The sequence below is a fragment of the Pleurodeles waltl genome, chromosome 3_1 (assembly GCF_031143425.1).
Source record: "Pleurodeles waltl isolate 20211129_DDA chromosome 3_1, aPleWal1.hap1.20221129, whole genome shotgun sequence".
NCBI lineage: Eukaryota > Metazoa > Chordata > Amphibia > Caudata > Salamandridae > Pleurodeles > Pleurodeles waltl.
The window spans coordinates 1,281,393,424-1,281,418,344 of NC_090440.1; the positions used below are offsets into that span (position 1 = coordinate 1,281,393,424).

At 47.3% G+C, this 24,921-nt stretch overlaps 1 long non-coding RNA gene across 1 annotated transcript in view; it reads right to left on the reverse strand.

Moving 5' to 3' along the window:
* Positions 1-1,863: 1,863 nt before the first annotated feature.
* The window catches only part of LOC138283347 (uncharacterized), a 225,539-nt gene continuing 202,481 nt past the window's right edge, over positions 1,864-24,921 (reverse strand). The window contains exon 3 of the long non-coding RNA XR_011201206.1: positions 1,864-1,929. This is a non-coding gene — a long non-coding RNA (uncharacterized lncRNA). The remainder of the gene's footprint in view (positions 1,930-24,921) is intronic.

Below are 24,921 nucleotides of genomic sequence, written 5' to 3' on the forward strand. Positions count from 1 at the left end.
CTGAGTATTGTGTTTCTTATGACATAGTGCTACATGATATAAGTGGTATAGTAGGAGCTTTGCATGTCTCATAGTTCAGCCTAAGCTGCTCTGCTATAGCTACCTCTATCAGCCAAAGCTGCTAGAACACTATTAATCTACTAATAAGGGAAAACTGGACATGGCATAAGGTGTAAGTACCATCAGGTACCCACTATAAGCCAGGCCAGCCTCCTACAAAAGATGCTTATGGTCTGCTTCCCTTTCCCTTTCCCTCACCCACACTCCCCTCTTCTACCAAAGCAGATGTGGAGGACGCTCCTTCTGTTACATCGCAACAAAGACCTGGAACAACCTCCCAACCAAGCTCCAGACCATCACCTCACTTCTGTAATTCCAAAGGGACCTCAAGACCTGGCTCATCAACTGCGCCCTAAGAGGGACTTCAAGCGCCTGGATACACTTTTGGGTGATTAGCTGCACTATATAAATCCTGATTGATTGATAGGCACTGCAGAAAACTCCCATAAAAAACAATAATAGAGGTGGTGATTGTCAATAAACCTTATTTTAATTATTTGAAAAAAATTAAATTACATATAAAGAAAATATATATATTCACTACTCAGCCACTCACAGTTTCATTTTAAAGACTGCAGTGATGTTATCAATGATGTCATAGAACATGTTATAAATGATGCAATATCTGAGGGATTTAACTGTGCATGGCAAGATCACAATATAGTTACTTAAGGTTATGAGATATAGCTACTTGATATAACAACTGGTGACTATCAATGTTTTTGTCTAAAATAGTATAGTTTAACTGACATTTTCACCTAACTATAATGTCCCTTTGGCCTTTGTTTTTTTTATTGAATTTCTAAGGGTTTTTTCTTTATGTAAAGTAACATATTATTACAATTCCTAACTATAATGTCACTTAACCTTTGCTTTTTCAGTGAATTTCTTTTTTTTAACATAAAGTAAGATGTCCATCTCCATTCGTGGTGTGGGGTTTGGTGCAGGGCCAGGCAATAACCTTCTGTGTCCAAACATGCAACATTATAAAATATGTCATTTTAAGTTAGGCAGACCTACTGGCCTAAAATGCCAAAATAGTAGTGGTTGGCCCTGTTGGCTTTATGAAGAAGTCAGCACATCAGCATATGTAAATCATATCTGTTAGATTTGTAAAAAGTAATTAATAAACATAATCAAATGCATATTCCATAAATTCACACATTGCAATGTTTAATCAAAGTGATTGTCAGCAAATATTTTCAATAAAGCCTTTTTTTTAAAAACATTGACATGTCTTTGTGTCTTTCTTTAACATTTTTCAGGGCACAATATGCAGCCATAAAGCCAAACACTAGAGGTCCCCCACTCCATCTGAAGAGCGGACGGCTCCGGCTTTCAGTACTCAAAACATACGGTAAGATCTCATGGAGTCATGGATTTACTGACATAAGTGATTTACTTATGTTTTTCTGTTTCTTGGGGGCCTGTTCCACTTCCTGCACCTGCTCACCATCACGCCACGCTCAGCGTGTGCTCACCGTGTCCCGTAGCACTTTCTTAGCCCTTTCCCTCCCATCTTTATCACCTGTGGTATTTGTCCTGCACTGGTTCCATCTTTTGTCTTTTTTGAGCCAAGGCGGGTTCTCTCCCATCCACAATAGTTATTAAGGCGTCCATGTCCGGGACCAAAATTGCTCTGGACATTGACCTCACAAGAGTTGAGAAAAGGGCAGACATCTTGGGCACGGTCCTTTAAATACCATGCTCAAGCAGCGCCGCTTGGTTGGCTTTGACACTTCCGAAGAGAGAGCATTCTTTTGTGCCCTGCAGTTCATCGCATAGGAGAATACTTCCACTTACCTTGTTCTGCCTCCCTGTGGAGTGCTGATTAAAGGTCTCCTTTTCCCGGTCGGCATCTTGAGGTTTCTGTAATATAAATAGAAAGGGGAGAACACAGTTACAAGCACTTGCAGTAAGGTTCATTATCACAAGTGCAGCACATGCTCCGGCAGCATAACTAAAAACAAGCATTTGCAATGCAATGGGTCTCACATTTGCTCGAGTTAGAGCTATTAGCGTTGTAAACTCTAACCGGACTTTTCTTGCCACATAAATTGAAAATTGAAATATAAACACTTTCACATAAGGGAGTCGATTCACAGCGCCATGGCCGCCATGAGCATCAGCGATAAGGAGAGACACAAAAGGAGAGTTTGCTGCAGTTAAACTTTTTGGCAAAAGTGCAATCAGCCATGTAACAGAGGCGATGGCCAAGGTGGCAACAAAATCTCCCCAAGGAGGGACAAACGTAGAGCATTTACCAATGTCATCAAAGGATTTTTGAAGGGCAAGCCCATGAAGGAGGGATAGTGATGGGGGTGCGGTGGGCGTGGTTAAAAGCCCAGATACATACCAACACGGCGCTGCTACGCTCGACCTAATAAAGGCTTCTGCATTTGGGATAACACCACAGAGGCGAAGTCTGCATCCTAAATAATTTTTTCTAGACAGCTGCTTTGCACACATTCATTGGTTTCCTATTCCACCGAAAGTTGTTTTTAGATATCGCTTCAAAAATCTAATTAGCTGTATCAACTGGTGTGATTATCTCCAAGTTAAATATATATAGCAATGTCCACCTTAAACAAACAAGTGTGAGTTTAGAATGCGACGGAAGAGGATTAAAGAAAGTTTGAAGGCATTATGTATGTTAAACTTGCTTATGGAAAACTCCACAAGGATAACCTGTCATATGTGGTTATTTTGGGCTATGTTATCAGAATATAATTGTAAGAATGTTGTCTGACATAAATATTGTATCATAAATATCGTTTACAAAATGACTCACAGGGCAATCTACACCCAAAGGGACAATATTTTTTTAATTTAGAACACAATATTGATGTCAGAATATATTTCTGTCCAGTATATTTTGCCATCCTCCCTATTTCAGTGTAGTTTTAAACGTTGCATTGCTGATGGTCAGAAGTCCCTTCTAAGCTTCACCTTGAGTGCGTGTGTGTGAGGGACATTTCGGTGCTGCTGTTCATGGAGTAACATGTGTGAGAGAAGCTCTGTGTGTGCACCTGTTCTGTGCGTAAATGAATCTTGCAGTGGCCCTGCCCATGTGTCATACTTGTCTGTGTCCTCGTTGTACTGGCTCATTGAATGTTTGAGGTGATACTTTAGTGGTGGCCTAGCCTTTACCCGTTTGGCATGAGGAAGGCTTGACTGCTACTGCTCATACTGTGACGGTTCTGCTGCTGCCAATACCTCATCTGCTCTGTGTGCACAGAGGCCTTGGGCTGATGCCACCAGGGGTGTACACACATTATCTTTATAATGGTCATCGTACCTTTAGGGTGAGCAGCTCTTCTCTGTATGCGATACACGGTTGACCAGCCTAGCTGGCCTCCTAATTACGCTGGTAGCAGCAGGGCATTTACCAAGGTTTTGTCCACGTTATTGAATTCTTTGGCTACTGCACATTGGAATCGATGCTGTTTTTTCACGCTTCTTGGTGCCCACATCATTGTACTATTGTTGCCAACAGTGTCTTAACTTCGCTACCAGGAAAGTTTCCATTCAGTGCTGATTTTGTAAGCGAAGTTTGCACTAGTGCCGTCTGCGCTGTTCACAGTAACCTAATGCAAAACAATGGGTCCCTAGAAAAATGTGATGAGGGCACCCTGAGCCTCCCGTATCTCACAGGCATTCATTAACTTAGACCCCCTTCAGGATTGAGGGGCCCTAGAAGTGGGGGGCAGGGGTGCTCCATGGGCTTGTGTGACAACGCCCCTGGCTGTTCGCAGTGTGTGTTTGAGAGGAATGCTTGCCTGCCCCACTGTTCCCTTGACTGTACTGGTTGTATGTGAATAAAGCTTCTATTAATGAATCTGCCCCGTGGAAGAGGGTAACTCGGTTTTCGTGTTCCTCACGCTGCGCGTGCCCGAGTGCGAGTGAAGCTCGAGCCGCTGCGGACAGTACTGTGCCTGTTACCTGTGCACGGAAACCACACACGTCTGCTATGTGCTGCCTGTAATTGACAGAAGTCTGTGAAACCTCAAAGCACTTTCCAGGCCTATTTAAAGTTAATAGACCACAGTTACTGAGTTCAAATACATTGGTAAATAAATACAGTTGTAATATAAACTAATGGGTAAATACATAGTTTTATTTCACGACCTGCTTCTTTGCTCTGTAGCTTTCCGAGGACGTATTACTCAGAAGAAAATAAATAGGTGGAGGTCATGAGAAGGCACCAATAGAATACAAGCAAGAAAAGTACAGCGCGATCGCGCAGCTACAGTTCACATGTAATAATACCTATCAATAGAGAAAAAGTAGTCCACAAACCCAGCGAGCTTGCATGTTTTCTGTACTTGGTCTCTGCGCTCGAGGAGGGCTAACCACCAGAAAAGGCTTGACGTATGCGTGCCTTCCACTAATTCAAAGAAGCGGATTCTAACAGGCAGGTCAACTTGCCAATGAAAGACACTGACGTGACACAGACTGGGCTCCGAGCCCTTTTCTAATACCTAAAGCGTCTCACTAGCGATACGCATGCGCAAGCGCATGCGACGCAGGCTCGACCCTAACAAGAAAGAGCAGATTAGTGAACAAAAAATCAAAGATGCATTTGATGACAATTGTTTACTAACATTTAGAAAGAGAATTATGCGATTTGAACCTATTATTGCATATTTACTTTTAATAACTTCTGAGAAAGAGACTTAAGCCATTTGGGAACTTTACCTTGCATTCATAAACTCCTGCTAGACCACAAGGTGTAGTGCAACCTTAAGGGCTCCCGCAGTACTGCTGACTCCTCATCCGCAACAATGGCGTGAGCAGGCCATTTTTTTATTGGGTGCACCAGTGGCACCCACATGCAGCAAAACATTAGGGTCCACAGGAGGAGTACTAAGACTCCCATGGCCAAAGTCAGCTGCGCAGCCAGCACTCCATATAGTGCTTGTGAGAGCAGGCTCAGTAACTTTGCTGCCACCTGGGCGAGAGCAGCATTTCACACTGCTCCCATGTAGGTGGGAGTAAGGTTGTTCCCTGCCCGCACTCTCCCATGGAGTGAACTACAGTGTCTCGAACGGTGGGCTTCCTGGGACACCATAGCTCTATCGACTCTAGGTAAAGGGGTACCATGGGCCGGATCAACATCTCATGGAGGGGGTTTCACAACGCCGCCCCTTAAAGTAATAATCAACCTCAGTGGATGGGGATTCTTGGGGTCTGCCCAAGGCTCAGGGAGGGTGGTGGTGCATCCCCATCCCTTTCATATTAGTTATTGCCACCAGAGGATGGGGTCCCCGGGACCTGTGCAAGGCTCAGTGAAGGTAGGTTGTATGCCTGGTCCCTTAATTTTAATTATCGCCCATAGGGTTGTGAGAAAGTAGCCTCTTTCTAGCCTTGTTACCCCCACTTTTGGCCTGATTGTGAGTGTATGTCAGGGTGTTTTCACTGTCTCACTGGGATCCTGCCAGCCAGGGCCCAGTGCTCATAGTGAAAACCCTATGTTTTCAGTATGTTTGTTATGTGTCACTGGGACCCTGCTAGCCAGGACCCCAGTGCTCATGAGTTTGTGACCTATATGTATGTGTTCCCTGTGTGATGCCTAACTGTCTCACTGAGGCTCTGCTAACCAGAACCTCAGTGGTTATGCTCTCTCTTTACAAATTGTCACTAACAGGCTAGTGACCAATTTCACCAATTCATATTGGCATACTGGAACACCCTTATAATTCCCTAGTATATGGTACTGAGGTACCCAGGGTATTGGGGTTCCAGGAGATCCCTGTGGGCTGCAGCATTTCTTTTGCCACCCATAGGGAGCTCTGACAATTCTTACACAGGCCTGCCACTGCAGCCTGAGTGAAATAACGTCCACGTTATTTCACAGCCATTTACCACTGCACTTAAGTAACTTATAAGTCACCTATATGTCTAACCTTTACCTGGTAAAGGTTGGGTGCTAAGTTACTTGGTGTGTGGGGACCCTGGCACTAGCCAAGGTGCCCCCACATTGTTCAGGGCAAATTCCCCGGACTTTGTGAGTGCGGGGACACCATTACACGCGTGCACTATACATATGTCACTACATATGTATAGCTTCACAATGGTAACTCCGAACATGGCCATGTAACATGTCTAAGATCATGGAATTGTCACCCCAATGCCATTTTGGCATTGGGGATACAATTCCAAGATCCCCCTAGTCTCTAGCACAGACCCGGGTACTGCCAAACTGCCTTTCCCGGGGTTTCACTGCAGCTGCTGCTGCTGCCAACCCCTCAGACAGGTTTCTGCCCTCCTGGGGTCCAGCCAGGCTTGGCCCAGGAAGGCAGAACAAAGGACTTCCTCAGAGAGAGGGTGTTACACCCTCTCCCTTTGGAAAAAGGTGTCAGGTCTGGGGAGGAGTAGCCTCCCCAGCCTCTGGAAATGCTTTGATGGGCACAGATGGTGCCCATCTCTGCATAAGCCAGTCTACACGGGTTCAGGGATCCCCCAGCCCTGCTCTGGCGCGAAACTGGGCAAAGGAAAGGGGAGTGCCCAGAGCTCCTCCAGTGTGCTCCAAACCTCTGCCATCTTGGAAACAGAGGTGCTGCTGGCACACTGGACTGCTCTGAGTGGCCAGGGCCAGCAGGTGACGTCAGAGACTCCTTCTGATAGGCTCTTACCTGTGTTACTAGCCTATCCTCCTTCCTAAGTAGCCAAACCTCCTTTTCTGGCTATTTAGGGTCTCTGCTTTGGGGAATTCCTTAGATAACGAATGCAAGAGCTCATCAGAGTTCCTCAGCATCTCTCTCTTCACCTTCTGCCAAGGAATCGACCACTGACTGCTCTGGAAGCCTGCAAAACTGCAACAAAGTAGCAAAGACGACTACTGCGACCTTGTAACGCTGATCCAGCCGCCTTCTCAACTGTTTTCCTGGTGGTGCATGCTGTGGGGGTAGTCTGCCTCCTCTCTGCACTAGAAGCTCCGAAGAAAAGTCCAGTGGGTCGACGGAATCTTCCCCCTGCAACCGCAGGCACCAAAAGACTGCATCACCGGTCCTCTGGGTCCCCTCTCAGCACGACGAGCGTGGTCCCTGGAACTCAGCAACTCTGTCCAAGTGACTCCCACAGTCCAGTGACTCTTCAGTCCAAGTTTGGTGGAGGTAAGTCCTTGCCTCCCCACGCTAGACTGCATTGCTGGGTACCGCGTGATTTGCAGCTGCTCCGGCTCCTGTGCACTCTTCCAGGATTTCCTTTGTGCACAGCCAAGCCTGGGCCCGACACTCTAACCTGCAGTGCACGACCTCCTGAGTTGTCCTCCGGCGTCGTGGGACCTTCCTTTGTGACTTCGGGTGAGCTCTGGTTCACTCTTCTTTGTAGTGCCTGGTCCGGCACTTCTGTGGGTGCTGCTTGCTTCTGAGTGGGCTCTTTGTCTTGCTGGACACCCCCTCTGTCTCCTCACGCAATTGGCGACATCCTGGTCCCTCCTGGGCCACAGCAGCATCCAAAAACCCTAACCACGACCCTTGCAGCTAGCAAGGCTTGTTTGCGGTCTTTCTGCATGGAAACATCTCTGCAAGCTTCTTCACGACGTGGGACATCCATCCTCCAAAGGGGAAGTTCCTAGTCCTCTTCGTTCTTGCAGAATCCACAGCTTCTACCATCTGGTGGCAGCTTCTTTGCACCCACAGCTGGCATTTCCTGGGCATCTGCCCACTCCCGACTTGATCGTGACTTTTGGACTTGGTCCCCTTGTTCCACAGGTACTCTCGTCCGGAAATCCATCATTGTTGCATTGCTGGTGTTGGTCTTCCTTGCAGAATTCCCCTATCACAACTTCTGTGCTCTCTGGGGAACTTAGGTGCACTTTGAACCCACTTTTCAGGGTCTTAGGGTGGGCTATTTTTCTAACCCTCACTGTTTTCTTACAGTACCAGCGACCCTCTACAAGGTCACATAGGTTTGGGGTCCATTTGTGGTTTGCATTCCACTTCTAGAGTATATGGTTTGTGTTGCCCCTGTTCCTATGTGCTCTCATTGCAATCTATTGTGACTGTACATTGCTTGCATTGCTTTGTATTGCTATTACTGCATATTTTTGGTATTGTGTACATATATCTTGTGTATATTTGCTATCCTCATACTGAGGGTACTCACTGAGATACTTTTGGCATATTGTCATAAAAATAAAGTACCTTTATTGTTAGTAAATCTGTGTATTGTGTTTTCTTATGATATTGTGCATATGACACCAGTGGTATCGTAGGAGCTTTACACGCCTCCTAGTTCAGCCTAAGCTGCTCTGCTAAGCTACCCTTTTCTATCAGCCTAAGCTGCTAGACACCTCTTCTGCACTAATAAGGGATAACTGGACCTGGTGCAGAGTGTAATTACCCCTTGGTACCACTACAAACCAGGCCAGCCTCTTACAGGGGTGAGATCCCTGTGGCGTGTGGGATCTCCAGAACGTTTACAAGGCTTGAGGAGGTAGGACAGCATGCTCCCCCTCACTTATATATTAATATCACATCCCGAGGGGATGGGGTCTAGGGTCCCAGGAGACCCAGAGAAGACATGAAGTGGGCTGTATGCCCCTCCCCTTAACCAGATAGTATACCGAACACCCAGGCCCTTGCCCAACCTATGGGGTTTATTTTTAAATGATACCAAATTTGGCAGAAAGCTTTATCTTGGTCCCAAAAGCGGTGCTTTTTGTAATTTGGTATAACTCCCTTCAGTAGTTTTTGAGAATTTAAGGTTAAAAAACGGTGTATTATTTCATGCCATGGAGAAAATAAGCCCCCTGAATGGGACAGGTTCTGGGAGAGACTCCTTAATTTACTCTTTAGGGGAAGAGGGCGTGTAGCCTTTCATAGGCCACAGGGACCCCATACCCCAGGACAACATTCATTTTTAGTAAAGTGGTTGCACCACCCCACTCCTCAAGCCTTTTAGAGGCCTGAGGATCCCATCCCCAGGACTGTATTCCTTTATGGCGGAAATATGGTGCCGCCCTAGCCTGAGCCTTTATTAGGACAACTAGGACACCATTTATTTTTAGGTATGGGGTAAGCAGCCCCACTCCCCAAGCCTTTTAAAGGCATCTGGGATCCCATTACACAGGGCCACAAAACATTAAAATGCCATGGGTGTCCTGGTGCCCACAGCGATTGTTGGTCATGTGGCCATGGGAGGAGCCTCCAAGGCCTCTTCCAACTTCCCAGCTTCCCCCCTTTGCAGGAGCCGGTTCCATCCGTTTGCCTGGTGGATGCAGATTTTCTTTGTTCCTGCCACGTGGCAGCAGACCTGTATTCCCTGCCTGCAAGAGTGCGGGCACAGAGGTTAAGTTCACACTGTCCGAAAGTGCATGGGCAGTGGCCCCAAGGGCACTGCTGCAATCATCCCCCGGGTATGGTGTTCCCGGTGCCTCTGGATGGCTTGGGGGAAGGGGACCCCATGCTTCCCTTCCAGAAAAATGCTTAGGCCTTTATGTAGCCCTTTTCCCACCTCTTCTTTAAAACAAAATGAAAGTAGCCCAGGAGAATGTGGTTCCTGGGACCTACAGTAAGATCAGGGAGGTGTGTTGTACACCCCACTCTCACAGCAATAAGTGTCAGCCTTGGGAGATGGGGGTTCTATGGCCTATAGACATGTTGGGGAAGGGGCCACATGCCCTCCTCCACAAATAAAAAAAAAGTGAATGAGAAGTGAGTGACTTAGCCATTCACTTAGTGTAGGAAAGTACCATCTTGCCTGGCATGTTACCCCCATTTTTCACTGTATATATGTTGTTTTAGTTGTATGGGTCACTGGGACCCTGGTAACCCAGGGCCCCAGTGCTCATAAGTGTGCCTGAATGTGTTACCTGTGTAGTGACTAACTGTCTCACTGAGGCTCTGCTAATCAGAACCTCAGTGGTTATGCTCTCTCATTTCTTTCCAAATTGTCACTAACAGGCTAGTGACCATTTTTACCAATTTACATTGGCTTACTGGAACACCCTTATAATTCCCTAGTATATGGTACTAAGGTACCCAGGGTATTGGGGTTCCAGGAGATCCCTATGGGCTGCAGCATTTCTTTTGCCACCCATAGGGAGCTCTGACAATTCTTACACAGGCCGGCCACTGCAGCCTGAGTGAAATAACGTCCACGTTATTTCACAGCCATTTTACACTGCACTTAAGTAACTTATAAGTCACCTATATGTCTAACCTTTACCTGGTAAAGGTTAGGTGCAAAGTTACTTAGTGTGAGGGCACCCTGGCACTAGCCAAGGTGCCCCCACATTGTTCAGAGCCAATTCCCTGAACTTTGTGAGTGCGGGGACACCATTACACGCGTGCACTACATATAGGTCACTACCTATATGTAGCTTCACCATGGTAACTCCGAATATGGCCATGTAACATGTCTATGATCATGGAATTGCCCCCTCTATACCATCCTGGCATAGTTGGCACAATCCCATGATCCCAGTGGTCTGTAGCACAGACCCTGGTACTGCCAAACTGCCCTTCCTGGGGTTTCACTGCAGCTGCTGCTGCTGCCAACCCCTCAGACAGGCAGCTGCCCTCCTGGGGTCCAGCCAGGCCTGGCCCAGGATGGCAGAACAAAGAACTTCCTCTGAGAGAGGGTGTGACACGCTCTCCCTTTGGAAAATGGTGTGAAGGCAGGGGAGGAGTAGCCTCCCCCAGCCTCTGGAAATGCATTGTTGGGCACAGATGTGCCCAATTCTGCATAAGCCAGTCTACACCGGTTCAGGGACCCCTTAGCCCCTGCTCTGGCGCGAAACTGGACAAAGGAAAGGGGAGTGACCACTCCCCTGACCTGCACCTCCCCTGGGAGGTGTCCAGAGCTCCTCCAGTGTGCTCCAGACCTCTGCCATCTTGGAAACAGAGGTGCTGCTGGCACACTGGACTGCTCTGAGTGGCCAGTGCCACCAGGTGACGTCAGAGACTCCTGCTGATAGGCTCCTTCAGGTGTTAGTAGCCTTTCCTCTCTCCTAGGTAGCCAAACCCTCTTTTCTGGCTATTTAGGGTCTCTGTCTCTGGGGAAACTTTAGATAACGAATGCATGAGCTCAGCCGAGTTCCTCTGCATCTCTCTCTTCACCTTCTGATAAGGAAACGACCGCTGACCGCGCTGGAAGCCTGCAAACCTGCAACATAGTAGCAAAGACAACTACTGCAACTCTGTAACGCTGATCCTGCCGCCTTCTCGACTGTTTTCCTGCTTGTGCATGCTGTGGGGGTAGCCTGCCTCCTCTCTGCACCAGAAGCTCCGAAGAAATCTCCCGTGGGTCGACGGAATCTTCCCCCTGCAACCGCAGGCACCAAAAAGCTGCATTACCGGTCCCTTGGGTCTCCTCTCAGCACGACGAGCGAGGTCCCTCGAATCCAGCGACGCTGTCCAAGTGACCCCCACAGTCCAGTGACTCTTCAGCCCAAGTTTGGTGGAGGTAAGTCCTTGCCTCACCTCGCTGGGCTGCATTGCTGGGAACCGCGACTTTGCAGCTACTCCGGCCCCTGTGCACTTCCGGCGGAAATCCTTTGTGCACAGCCAAGCCTGGGTCCACGGCACTCTAACCTGCATTGCACGACTTTCTAAGTTGGTCTCCGGCGACGTGGGACTCCTTTGTGCAACTTCGGCGAGCACCGTTTCACGCATCCTCGTAGTGCCTGTTTCTGGCACTTCTCCGGGTGCTACCTGCTTCAGTGAGGGCTCTTTGTCTTGCTCGACGTCCCCTCTCTCTTCAGGTCCAATTTGCGACCTCCTGGTCCCTCCTGGGCCCCAGCAGCGTCCAAAAACGCCAAACGCACGATTTGCGTGTAGCAAGGCTTGTTGGCGTCCTTCCGGCGGGAAAACACTTCTGCACGACTCTCCAAGGCGAGAGGGATCCGTCCACCAAAGGGGAAGTCTCTAGCCCTTTTCGTTCCTGCAGAAACCTCAGCTTCTTCTGTCCAGTCGAAGCTTCTTTGCACCCGCAGCTGGCATTTCCTGGGCATCTGCCCATCTCCGACTTGCTTGTGACTTTTGGACTTGGTCCCCTTGTTCCACAGGTACCCTAGATTGGAAATCCACAGTTGTTGCATTGCTGGTTTGTGTCTTTCCTGCATTATTCCTCTAACACGACTATTTTGTCCTTAGGGGAACTTTAGTGCACTTTGCACTCACTTTTCAGGGTCTTGGGGAGGGTTATTTTTCTAACTCTCACTATTTTCTAATAGTCCCAGCGACCCTCTACAAGGTCACATAGGTTTGGGGTCCATTCGTGGTTCGCATTCCACTTTTGGAGTATATGGTTTGTGTTGCCCCTATCCCTATTTTTCCCATTGCATCCTATTGTAACTATACATTGTTTGCACTGTTTTCTAAGACAATACTGCATATTTTTGCTATTGTGTATATATATCTTGTGTATATTTCCTATCCTCTCACTGAGGGTACACTCTAAGATACTTTGACATATTGTCATAAAAATAAAGTACCTTTATTTTTAGTATAACTGTGTATTGTGTTTTCTTATGATATTGTGCATATGACACTAAGTGGTACTGTAGTAGCTTCACACGTCTCCTAGTTCAGCCTAAGCTGCTCTGCTAAGCTACCATTATCTATCAGCCTGAGCTGCTAGACACCCTATACACTAATAAGGGATAACTGGGCCTGGTGCAAGGTGCAAGTACCCCTTGGTACTCACTACAAGCCAGTCCAGCCTCCTACATTGGTTGTGCAGTGGTGGGATAAGTGCTTGAGACTACTTACCACTCTTGTCATTGTACTTTTCATAAGAGAAAAATATACAAAACAAGGTCAGTGTATATACACATAGCCAAAAAGTTTTGCATTTCCTCTTTTCACTCTTTTCTATGTGCTGAAAAGTACTCCTAAACTTTCAAAAAGTTCTTAAAAGTTTAAAAAGTTTTTTTTCTGTCTTTCCAAAAAGTTCTGAAAACTTTTGTCTCTTTCTCTACCACTTTAACTCTCTCTAAAAAATGTCTGACACAGGCCAAAGTGTTGATCTGTCCAAACTTGCATATGACAACCTTAGCTGGAAAAGAGCAAGGAGTCTCTGTATAGAGAGAGGTTTGAGTGTAGGGAAGAATCCTGCCTTGGAACTGTTAATTAACATGCTTAGAGAACAGGATAAGGCCAGAGGTGGCCCATCTGTTGAAAAAGTACCTAATAGTTCCCAATCTGATTCAGGGACTCCCCCAGGAAAAGATTCAGGAAATAAACTTCCTAGCCTGCCCATTACTAGACAATCTAGCATAGATGGTAATGATGATGAGCCACACCAAAGAAATAGTGTTGTCTCACATCATAGCAAAAGCATTTATTCTCACCATACTGGTAGTAATGTTTCTGTAAACCAAGCTGTTAAGTTGGCTTCTGTAAGGGACAGGTCTCCTTCTGTTCATTCCCATCATAGCTCTGTTTCTAGAAATGTCCCTCCCACCAACCCTGATGACAGAATGTTAGAGAGGGAACTCAATAAGTTGAGGGTGGAACAAACCAGACTGAAGCTTAAAAAGCAACAGCTGGATTTGGATAGACAGTCTTTTGAATTAGAGAAGGAAAGACAGAAGTTGGGTTTAGATACCCATGGTGGCAGCAGCAGTATTCCCCATAGTCATCCTGCAAAAGAGCATGATTCCAGGAATCTGCACAAGATAGTTCCCCCTTATAAGGAGGGGGATGACATTAACAAGTGGTTTGCTGCACTTGAGAGGGCCTGTGTTGTACAGGATGTCCCTCAAAGGCAGTGGGCTGCTATCCTATGGCTATCATTTAGTGGAAAAGGTAGGGATAGGCTCCTTACTGTGAAAGAAAATGATGCCAATAATTTCCAAGTTCTTAAGAATGCACTCCTGGATGGTTATGGCTTAACCACTGAACAGTACAGGATAAAGTTCAGAGAGACCAAAAAGGAGTCTTCACAAGACTGGGTTGATTTCATTGACCATTCAGTGAAGGCTTTGGAGGGGTGGTTACATGGCAGTAAAGTTACTGATTATGACAGCCTGTATAACTTGATCCTGAGAGAGCATATTCTTAATAATTGTGTGTCTGATTTGTTGCACCAGTACTTGGTGGACTCTGATCTGACCTCTCCCCAAGAATTGGGAAAGAAGGCAGACAAATGGGTCAGAACAAGAGTGAACAGAAAAGTTCATACAGGGGGTGACAAAGATGGCAACAAAAAGAAGGATGGTTAGTCTTCTGACAAGGGTGGGGACAAATCTAAAAATGAGTCTTCATCAGGCCCACAAAAACACTCTGGTGGGGGTGGTGGGCCCAAATCCTCCTTTAATCAGAACAAGGAAAAGAAACCATGGTGCTATTTATGTAAAATAAAAGGCCATTGGACAACAGATCCCAGTTGTCCAAAGAAAGGCACCACAGCTCCTACCACTACAACCCCTACTGCTACACCTAGTGTCCCTACTAATAGCAGTGGTGGTGGGAGCAAACCTACTAATAGCCAATCCAAGGGAGTAGCTGGGCTCACTTTTGGTAATTTAGTTGGGGTTGGTCTGATTAGGGATACCACAGAGGCTACTTTAGTCTCTGAAGGGGCTATTGATTTAGCCACTTTGGTTGCTTGCCCCCATAACTTGGAGAAGTACAAGCAACTAACCCTAATAAATGGTGTTGAGGTCCAGGCCTACAGGGACACAGGTGCCAGTGTCACAATGGTGATTGAGAAACTGGTGCACCCTGAACAACACATACTTGGACACCAGTACCAAGTAACCGATGCTCACAACATAACACAAAGCCACCCCATGGCTGTTGTAAATCTCAACTGGGGGGGGGTAACTGGTCCAAAGAAAGTTGTGGTAGCTTCAGATTTACCTGTAGACTGTCTATTAGGGAATTATTTGGAGACATCAGCTTGGTCAGATGTGGAGTTGGAGGCCCATGCAGCAATGCTGGGCATCCCAGGGCATATTTTTGCTTTGACAAGGGCTCAGGCCAAAAAGCAAAAAGGACAGGGAAGCTTGGATCCTGGAACAATGGACCAAGTGCTCCCTAAAGCTAGGGCTAGTAGAAGCAAACCACTTCCTACTATCCCTCCCTCTACAGTGGATTCTACTTCTGAGGAAGAAGAATTCCCTCCCTGTGCAGAACCTACACCAGAGGAGCTGGAAGCAGACACTGCTGAGCTTTTGGGTGAAGGGGGGCCTGCCAGAGAGGAGCTGAGTGTGGCACAGCAAACCTGTCCCACATTAGAGGGTCTCAGACAGCAAGCTGTCAAACAGGCTAATGGGGATGTCAGTGACTCTCACAGAGTTTACTGGGAGGACAACCTCTTGTACACTGAGCATAGGGATCCTAAACCTGGAGCTGCCAGGAGATTAGTGATTCCTCAGGAGTACAGAAAGTTCCTCCTAACACTGGCACATGACATTCCCTTAGCTGGGCACCTAGGACAAATGAAAACTTGGGACAGGCTTGTTCCCCTGTTTCATTGGCCTAGGATGTCTGAGGACACAAAGGAATTTTGTAAGTCCTGTGAAACCTGTCAAGCCAGTGGCAAGACAGGTGGCACTCCAAAGGCACCCCTTATCCCACTGCCTGTGGTTGGGGTTCCCTTTGAAAGGGTAGGGGTTGACATAGTTGGCCCCCTTGACCCTCCTACTGCTTCAGGCAATAGGTTTATCTTAGTGGTAGTGGACCATGCCACAAGATATCCTGAAGCTATTCCTTTAAGGACCACTACAGCCCCTGCAGTGGCAAAGGCCCTCCTGGGAATATTTTCCAGGGTGGGCTTCCCAAAGGAAGTAGTATCAGACAGAGGAAGCAATTTCATGTCTGCATACTTAAAGGCCATGTGGAAGGAGTGTGGTGTAACGTACAAGTTCACAACACCCTATCATCCACAAACAAATGGACTGGTGGAGAGATTTAATAAAACTCTCAAAGGCATGATTATGGGACTCCCTGAAAAACTCCGCAGGAGATGGGATATCCTTCTACCATGCCTCCTTTTTGCCTACAGGGAGGTACCCCAGAAAGGAGTGGGCTTCAGCCCCTTTGAACTTCTTTTTGGACACCCTGTTAGGGGTCCACTCACACTTGTAAAGGAGGGTTGGGAACAACCTTTAAAAGCTCCTAAGCAGGATATTGTGGATTATGTACTTGGCCTCAGATCAAGGATGGCTGAGTACATGAAAAAGGCCAGTAAAAACCTTCAGGCCAGCCAAGAGCTCCAGAAGCAATGGCATGATCAGAAGGCTGTTTTGGTTCAGTACCAACCAGGGCAGAAAGTGTGGGTCTTGGAGCCTGTGGCCCCAAGAGCACTCCAAGATAAATGGAGTGGACCCCACACAATTGTTGAAAAGAAGGGTGAAGTCACCTACTTGGTTGACTTAGGCACTGCCAGGAGTCCCCTGAGGGTGCTCCATGTCAACCGCCTGAAACCCTACTATGACAGGGCTGATCTCACCCTGCTCATGGCAACAGATGAGGGACAGGAAGAAGATAGTGATCCTCTACCTGATCTCTTCTCTTCCACAGATCAAGATGCTCTTGTGGAAGGTGTAGTTTTGGCTGATTGTCTTACTGCTGAGCAGAAAGACAATTGCATAAATCTCCTAGGACAATTTTCAGAACTCTTCTCTACTGTGCCAGGCACCACTTCTTGGTGTGAGCACACTATAGATACTGGAGACAGTTTACCTGTCAAAAGTAAGATCTATAGGCAGCCTGACCATGTCAGGGACTGCATAAAGCAAGAAGTTCAGAAAATGTTGGAACTAGGAGTGGTTGAGCACTCTGACAGTCCATGGGCTTCTCCTGTGGTACTGGTACCAAAACCCAATTCTAAAGATGGAAAGAAAGAAATGCGGTTTTGTGTAGACTATAGAGGTCTCAACTTGGTAACCAAAACTGATGCTCACCCTATACCCAGGGCAGATGAGCTCATAGATACACTGGCATCTGCCAAGTATCTAAGCACTTTTGATTTGACTGCAGGGTATTGGCAGATCAAATTGTCAGAAGATGCTAAACCTAAGACTGCATTTTCTACCATTGGAGGACATTACCAGTTTATTGTAATGCCTTTTGGTTTGAAAAATGCACCTGCCACTTTTCAGAGGTTGGTGAACACAGTCCTGCAAGGGTTGGAAGCTTTCAGTGCAGCATATTTGGACGATATAGCTGTCTTTAGCTCCAGCTGGGATGATCACCTGGTCCACCTATGGAAAGTTTTGGAGGCCCTGCAAAAGGCAGGCCTCACTATCAAGGCTTCAAAGTGCCAGATAGGGCAGGGTAAGGTGGTTTATCTGGGACACCTTGTTGGTGGGGAACAGATTGCACCACTACAGGGGAAAATCCAAACTATTATTGATTGGGTTCCCCCTACCACTCAGACTCAGGTGAGAGCCTTCCTAGGCCTCACTGGGTATTACAGGAGGTTCATTAAGAACTATGGCTCCATTGCAGCCCCTCTTAATGACCTCACATTCAAGAAAATGCCTAAAAAGGTATTATGGACAGCAAGCTGTCAGAAAGCTTTTGAGGAGCTGAAGCAGGCCATGTGCTCTGCACCTGTCCTGAAAAGCCCTTGTTACTCTAAAAAATTCTATGTCCAGACTGATGCATCTGAATTAGGAGTAGGGGCAGTCCTATCACAACTTAATTCTGAGGGCCAGGATCAACCTGTTGCTTTTATTAGTAGGAGGTTGACCCCTAGAGAAAAGCGTTGGTCTGCCATTGAGAGGGAGGCCTTTGCTGTGGTCTGGGCTCTGAAGAAGTTGAGGCCATACCTGTTTGGCACTCACTTCATTGTTCAGACAGACCACAAACCTCTACTTTGGCTAAAACAAATGAAAGGTGAAAATCCTAAATTGTTGAGGTGGTCCATATCCCTACAGGGAATGGACTATACAGTGGAACATAGACCTGGGAGTAGCCACTCCAATGCAGATGGACTCTCCAGATATTTCCACTTAGACAATGAAGACTCATCAGGTCATGGCTAGTCTTATTGTCCTTCGTTTGGGGGGGGTTGTGTAGGAAAGTACCATCTTGCCTGGCATGTTACCCCCATTTTTCACTGTATATATGTTGTTTTAGTTGTATGTGTCACTGGGACCCTGGTAACCCAGGGCCCCAGTGCTCATAAGTGTGCCTGAATGTGTTACCTATGTAGTGACTAACTGTCTCACTGAGGCTCTGCTAATCAGAACCTCAGTGGTTATGCTCTCTCATTTCTTTCCAAATTGTCACTAACAGGCTAGTGACCATTTTTACCAATTTACATTGGCTTACTGGAACACCCTTATAATTCCCTAGTATATGGTACTAAGGTACCCAGGGTATTGGGGTTCCAGGAGATCCCTATGGGCTGCAGCATTTCTTTTGCCACCCATAGGGAGCTCTGACAATTCTTACACAGGCCGGCCACTGCACCCTGAGTGAAATAACGTCCACGTTATTTCACAGCCATTTTACACTGCACTTAAGTAACTTATAAGTCACCTATATGTCTAACCTTTACCTGGTAAAGGTTAGGTGCAAAGTTACTTAGTGTGAGGGCACCCTGGCACTAGCCAAGGTGCCCCCACATTGTTCAGAGCCAATTCCCTGAACTTTGTGAGTGCGGGGACACCATTACACGCGTGCACTACATATAGGTCACTACCTATATGTAGCTTCACCATGGTAACTCCGAATATGGCCATGTAACATGTCTATGATCATGGAATTGCCCCCTCTATACCATCCTGGCATAGTTGGCACAATCCCATGATCCCAGTGGTCTGTAGCACAGACCCTGGTACTGCCAAACTGCCCTTCCTGGGGTTTCACTGCAGCTGCTGCTGCTGCCAACCCCTCAGACAGGCAGCTGCCCTCCTGGGGTCCAGCCAGGCCTGGCCCAGGATGGCAGAACAAAGAACTTCCTCTGAGAGAGGGTGTGACACCCTCTCCCTTTGGAAAATGGTGTGAAGGCAGGGGAGGAGTAGCCTCCCCCAGCCTCTGGAAATGCTTTGTTGGGCACAGATGTGCCCAATTCTGCATAAGCCAGTCTACACCGGTTCAGGGACCCCATAGCCCCTGCTCTGGCGCGAAACTGGACAAAGGAAAGGGGAGTGACCACTCCCCTGACCTGCACCTCCCCTGGGAGGTGTCCAGAGCTCCTCCAGTGTGCTCCAGACCTCTGCCATCTTGGAAACAGAGGTGCTGCTGGCACACTGGACTGCTCTGAGTGGCCAGTGCCACCAGGTGACATCAGAGACTCCTGCTGATAGGCTCCTTCAGGTGTTAGTAGCCTTTCCTCTCTCCTAGGTAGCCAAACCCTCTTTTCTGGCTATTTAGGGTCTCTGTCTCTGGGGAAACTTTAGATAACGAATGCATGAGCTCAGCCGAGTTCCTCTGCATCTCTCTCTTCACCTTCTGATAAGGAAACGACCGCTGACCGCGCTGGAAGCCTGCAAACCTGCAACATAGTAGCAAAGACGACTACTGCAACTCTGTAACGCTGATCCTGCCGCCTTCTCGACTGTTTTCCTGCTTGTGCATGCTGTGGGGGTAGCCTGCCTCCTCTCTGCACCAGAATCTCCGAAGAAATCTCCCGTGGGTCGACGGAATCTTCCCCCTGCAACCACAGGCACCAAAAAGCTGCATTACCGGTCCCTTGGGTCTCCTCTCAGCACGACGAGCGAGGTCCCTCGAATCCAGCGACGCTGTCCAAGTGACCCCCACAGTCCAGTGACTCTTCAGCCCAAGTTTGGTGGAGGTAAGTCCTTGCCTCACCTCGCTGGGCTGCATTGCTGGGAACCGCGACTTTGCAGCTACTCCGGCCCCTGTGCACTTCCGGCGGAAATCCTTTGTGCACAGCCAAGCCTGGGTCCACGGCACTCTAACCTGCATTGCACGACTTTCTAAGTTGGTCTCCGGCGACGTGGGACTCCTTTGTGCAACTTCGGCAAGCACCGTTTCACGCATCCTCGTAGTGCCTGTTTCTGGCACTTCTCCGGGTGCTACCTGCTTCAGTGAGGGCTCTTTGTCTTGCTCGACGTCCCCTCTCTCTTCAGGTCCAATTTGCGACCTCCTGGTCCCTCCTGGGCCCCAGCAGCGTCCAAAAACGCCAAACGCACGATTTGCGTCTAGCAAGGCTTGTTGGCGTCCTTCCGGCGGGAAAACACTTCTGCACGACTCTCCCAGGCGAGAGGGATCCGTCCACCAAAGGGGAAGTCTCTAGCCCTTTTCGTTCCTGCAGAAACCTCAGCTTCTTCTGTCCAGTCGAAGCTTCTTTGCACCCGCAGCTGGCATTTCCTGGGCATCTGCCCATCTCCGACTTGCTTGTGACTTTTGGACTTGGTCCCCTTGTTCCACAGGTACCCTAGATTGGAAATCCACAGTTGTTGCATTGCTGGTTTGTGTCTTTCCTGCATTATTCCTCTAACACGACTATTTTGTCCTTAGGGGAACTTTAGTGCACTTTGCACTCACTTTTCAGGGTCTTGGGGAGGGTTATTTTTCTAACTCTCACTATTTTCTAATAGTCCCAGCGACCCTCTACAAGGTCACATAGGTTTGGGGTCCATTCGTGGTTCGCATTCCACTTTTGGAGTATATGGTTTGTGTTGCCCCTATCCCTATGTTTCCCCATTGCATCCTATTGTAACTATACATTGTTTGCACTGTTTTCTAAGACAATACTGCATATTTTTGCTATTGTGTATATATATCTTGTGTATATTTCCTATCCTCTCACTGAGGGTACACTCTAAGATACTTTGGCATATTGTCATAAAAATAAAGTACCTTTATTTTTAGTATAACTGTGTATTGTGTTTTCTTATGATATTGTGCATATGACACTAAGTGGTACTGTAGTAGCTTCACACGTCTCCTAGTTCAGCCTAAGCTGCTCTGCTAAGCTACCATTATCTATCAGCCTGAGCTGCTAGACACCCTATACACTAATAAGGGATAACTGGGCCTGGTGCAAGGTGCATGTACCCCTTGGTACGCACTACAAGCCAGTCCAGCCTCCTACACTTAGCCATTCACTTATCATTCACTGCTCCAGCTTGGAAGCAACCCATAGTGCCCTGCAAGCTTTTAAAAAAAATATTATTGGATCCTGGTGGTGATGCTTAAAGGGGAAGGGAAATCACCAGGTACCACCAAGTATTCTTTTAATGTTGTGGAGGGCTATAGGCCCTCCACGACATAAGCACAGGAGACCCCAAGCAACATTAACAAAAACACAGTAAGTCTTCCGGGCCATTGAATACATGAGCCCAGGAGAAAGTATCATATTTTTTAAAATACTCTGATTTGGAGATGCATGCTCTTCAGCTGGAGCACAGGGACCACTTGTGGTTGGTTTCATGACTGCAATTTGTGGCCTGAAATAAACATTGAAAAAAAAATCACAGACATGATAATGTTTTTTATTTTTTTTTTTAAAAGGCTTTATTGAAAATATTTCATGATAAATATTTTTCATTAAACATTGCTTTAGGTGAAGTTGATTATAGTTATTGGGGAACATTTGACAAAACAAGAAGTCTGCTTTATATATGTTATGCGCTGACCCCTTGATGAAGCCAAAAGGCCCACTTTTGATATTTGGGTGCTTCGACTCTCTGACAAATGTAATGGGTCTGCCTTACTTAAAATGACACCTTTTATGTTGTTAGATCATATAGTTAGCCATATGCATCGAACCCCAAGCCGCGCACGCTCGGCATGGGTTTGTGATGGTCTGTGCATGGCGATTGACACCTTACTGTACATTAAAAAACATAGAAATTCACTACAAAAAGGTTAAAGTAATTTTATAGTTAGGAATTCTAATAATATCTTACATTGCATACAAAACATAGAAACGTATTGACAACAACTAAGAGTAAAATGGAGGTTTTAGTTAGGTGTAAGTATCAGTAAAAATATACCACTTTAAACAAGCAAAACCACTTGAATTCCCCAGTTATAGCAATCTCTGCATGACAAGGTGAGAGTTACAATTACTTTAGGACACAAATACAGTTAGGGCAGATTAGATAACTCTAATTGTTGAATTTAAATGAATTGTTTGTTTAAAACAGTATGCATTAATTGACACTGAGGGTATTCTCTTTAGATGGATCTGATGAAAAGCTGAATGTAGCACATTGATAAATATATGGAAAGAAAGTCATGAAACTGATAACTAGTCTCTAAAGAGATTTGTAGAAATAAGTAGGGGTGTGCGGGGTGATCTGCTTTGCTGGCGGAGCTAACAGAGTTTTTGAAACACCTCGCCATAACTCTGCTAGCTCCACCAGCAGAGCAGAGCCCACCCGGTACTCGTTGCAGCCCAGCCCAGACAATCTGCGCCTGTGCTGTGTAACCCATAACTGTGTTGCAGCATGTACCGGAACAGAGAAGGGAGGCAGCAACACTGAGGAGGACTCATTGGAGAGGAGGACCCCGTGGACGACGCAGGTAAGTTCTCTTCCCTTTTTTGTTGTTGTTTGTGAACACTGGTGCACAAACAAGGATTGAAACAGCAGCTTTCACTGCCTACAGCCTTGGCCTGAATTCAGGGACACCATTACACGTGTGCACTACACATAGGTCACTACCTATGTGTAGCGTCACAATGGTAACTCCGAACATGGCCATGTAACATGTCTAAGATCATGGAATTGTCTCCCCAGTACCATTCTGGTATTGGGGGGACAATTCCATGCATCCCCGGGTCTCTAGCACAGAATCCAGGTACTGCCAAACTGCCTTTCAGGGGTTTCCACTGCAGCTGCTGCTAACCCCTCAGACAGGTGTCTCCAGCATGGACCCCGGGTACTGCTAAACCACCTCTATGGGGTTTTCACTGCAGCTACCGCTGCTGCCAACCCACAGTCAGGCTTCTGACCTCCTCGGGTCTGGGCAGCCCAGTCCCAGGAAGGCAGAACAAAGAATTTCCTCTGAGAGAGGGTGTTACACCCTCTCCCTTTGGAAATAGATGATAAGGGCTGGGAGGAGAAGCCTCCCCCAGCCTCTGGAAATGCTTCGAAGGGCACAGATGGTGCCTTCCTTGCATAAGCAAGTCTACACCGGTTCAGGGAACCCCCAGTTCCTGCTCTGGCATGAAACTGGACAAAGGAAAGGGGAGTGACCACTCCCCTGTCCATCACCACCCCAGGGGTGGTGCCCAGAGCTCCTTAAGTGTGTCCCAGACCTCTGCCATCTTAAATCCAGAGATGTGAGGGCACAATGGAGGCCTCTGAGTGGCCACTCCTGATAGCTGCTTACCTGACTAGGTGGCCAGTCCTCCTCTGAGGGCTATTTAGGGTCTCTCCAGTGGGCTTTTCCTCAGATAACGACTTGCAAGAATTCACCAGAGTTCCTCTGCACCTCTCTCTTCGACTGCCACCAAGGATCGACCGCTGACTGCTCCAGGACGCCTGCAAAACTGCAACAAAGTAGCAAGAAGACTACCAGCGACATTGTAGTGCCTAATCCTGCCGGCTTTTTTGACTGTTTCCTGATGGTGCATGCTTTGGGGGCTGCCTGCCTTCATCCTGTACTGGAAGCCACAAAGAAATCTCCAGTGGGTTGACGTAATCTTCCCCCTGCTCCAGAAGGCAACAAACTTCAGCATCACAGGTACCCTGGGACCCCTCTCATCCTGACGAGCGAGGCCCCTGGAACCCAGGTGGTGGACCCAAGTGACCCAGACTGTCCAGTGGTCCAACTGTCCAAATTTGGAGGAGGTCAGTCCTTGCCTCCCCTCTCCAGACAGTAATCCTGTGCACCACATGAACTGCAGCTGCTAGGGCTTCTGTGCACCTTTCCAAGGAATCCTTCGTGCACAGCCAAGCCCAGGTCCCCAACACTCTGTCCTGCATTGCTCAACTCCCTGAGTTGACCTCCGGCATCGTGTGACCCTCTTTTGTAGTGTTGAGATGACTGCTGTGCTCAGTCTTCTTGAACGTGTGTTCAAGAACTTCTGCGGGTGCTGCCTTCTTGTGTGTGGGCTCTTTATGTTGCTGAGGGCCCCCTCTGTCTCCTCTCCCAGGTGGCAACATCCTGGTCCTTCCTGGGCCCGGGCAACACCCTTTTTCTTCAACTGTGACTTTTGCCGCTAACAAGGCTTGTTTGCGGTATTTCTCCAAAGAAACAACTCTGCATCCTCCAGCACTCCGTGGGACATCTTCTGCATAAAGGAGAAGTTCCTGGCACCTTTCGTTGTTGCAGAATCTTCAGCTCCTTCCATTCTTCAATTTGGGGTGGGGTATCTGGGACACCCTTAGTGTTTTCTTACACTCCCAGCGACTCTCTACACACTACACCAGCCTAGGGGTCCATTCGTGGTTCGCATTCCACTTTTTATTAGTATATGGTTTGTGTTGTCCCTAGGCCTATTGCATCCTATTGTATTCTACAGTGTTTGCACCACTTTCTGACTGTTTTACTTACTTGATTTTGATTTGTGTGTATATTTTGTGCATTTTACTTACCTCCTAAGGAAGTATATCCTCTGAGATATTTTTGGCACATTGACACTAAAATAAAGTACCTTTATTTTTAGTAACCCTGAGTATTGTTTTTCTCATGATATAGTACCTATATGATATAAGTGGTATAGTCGGATCTTTGCATGTCTCCTAGTTCAGCCTAAGCCGCTCTGCTATATCTAAGCGACTAGAGCACTACTAATCTACTAATAAGGGATAACTGGACCTGGCACAAGGTGTAAGTACTGTAGGAAAGTACCATCTTGCCTGGCATGTTACCCCATTTTTCACTGTATATATGTTGTTTTAGTTGTATGTGTCACTGGGACCCTGCCAGCCAGGGCCCCAGTGCTCATAAGTGTGCCTGAATGTGTTACCTGTGTTATGACTAACAGTCTCACTGAGGCTCTGCTAACCAGAACCTCAGTGGTTAGGCTCTC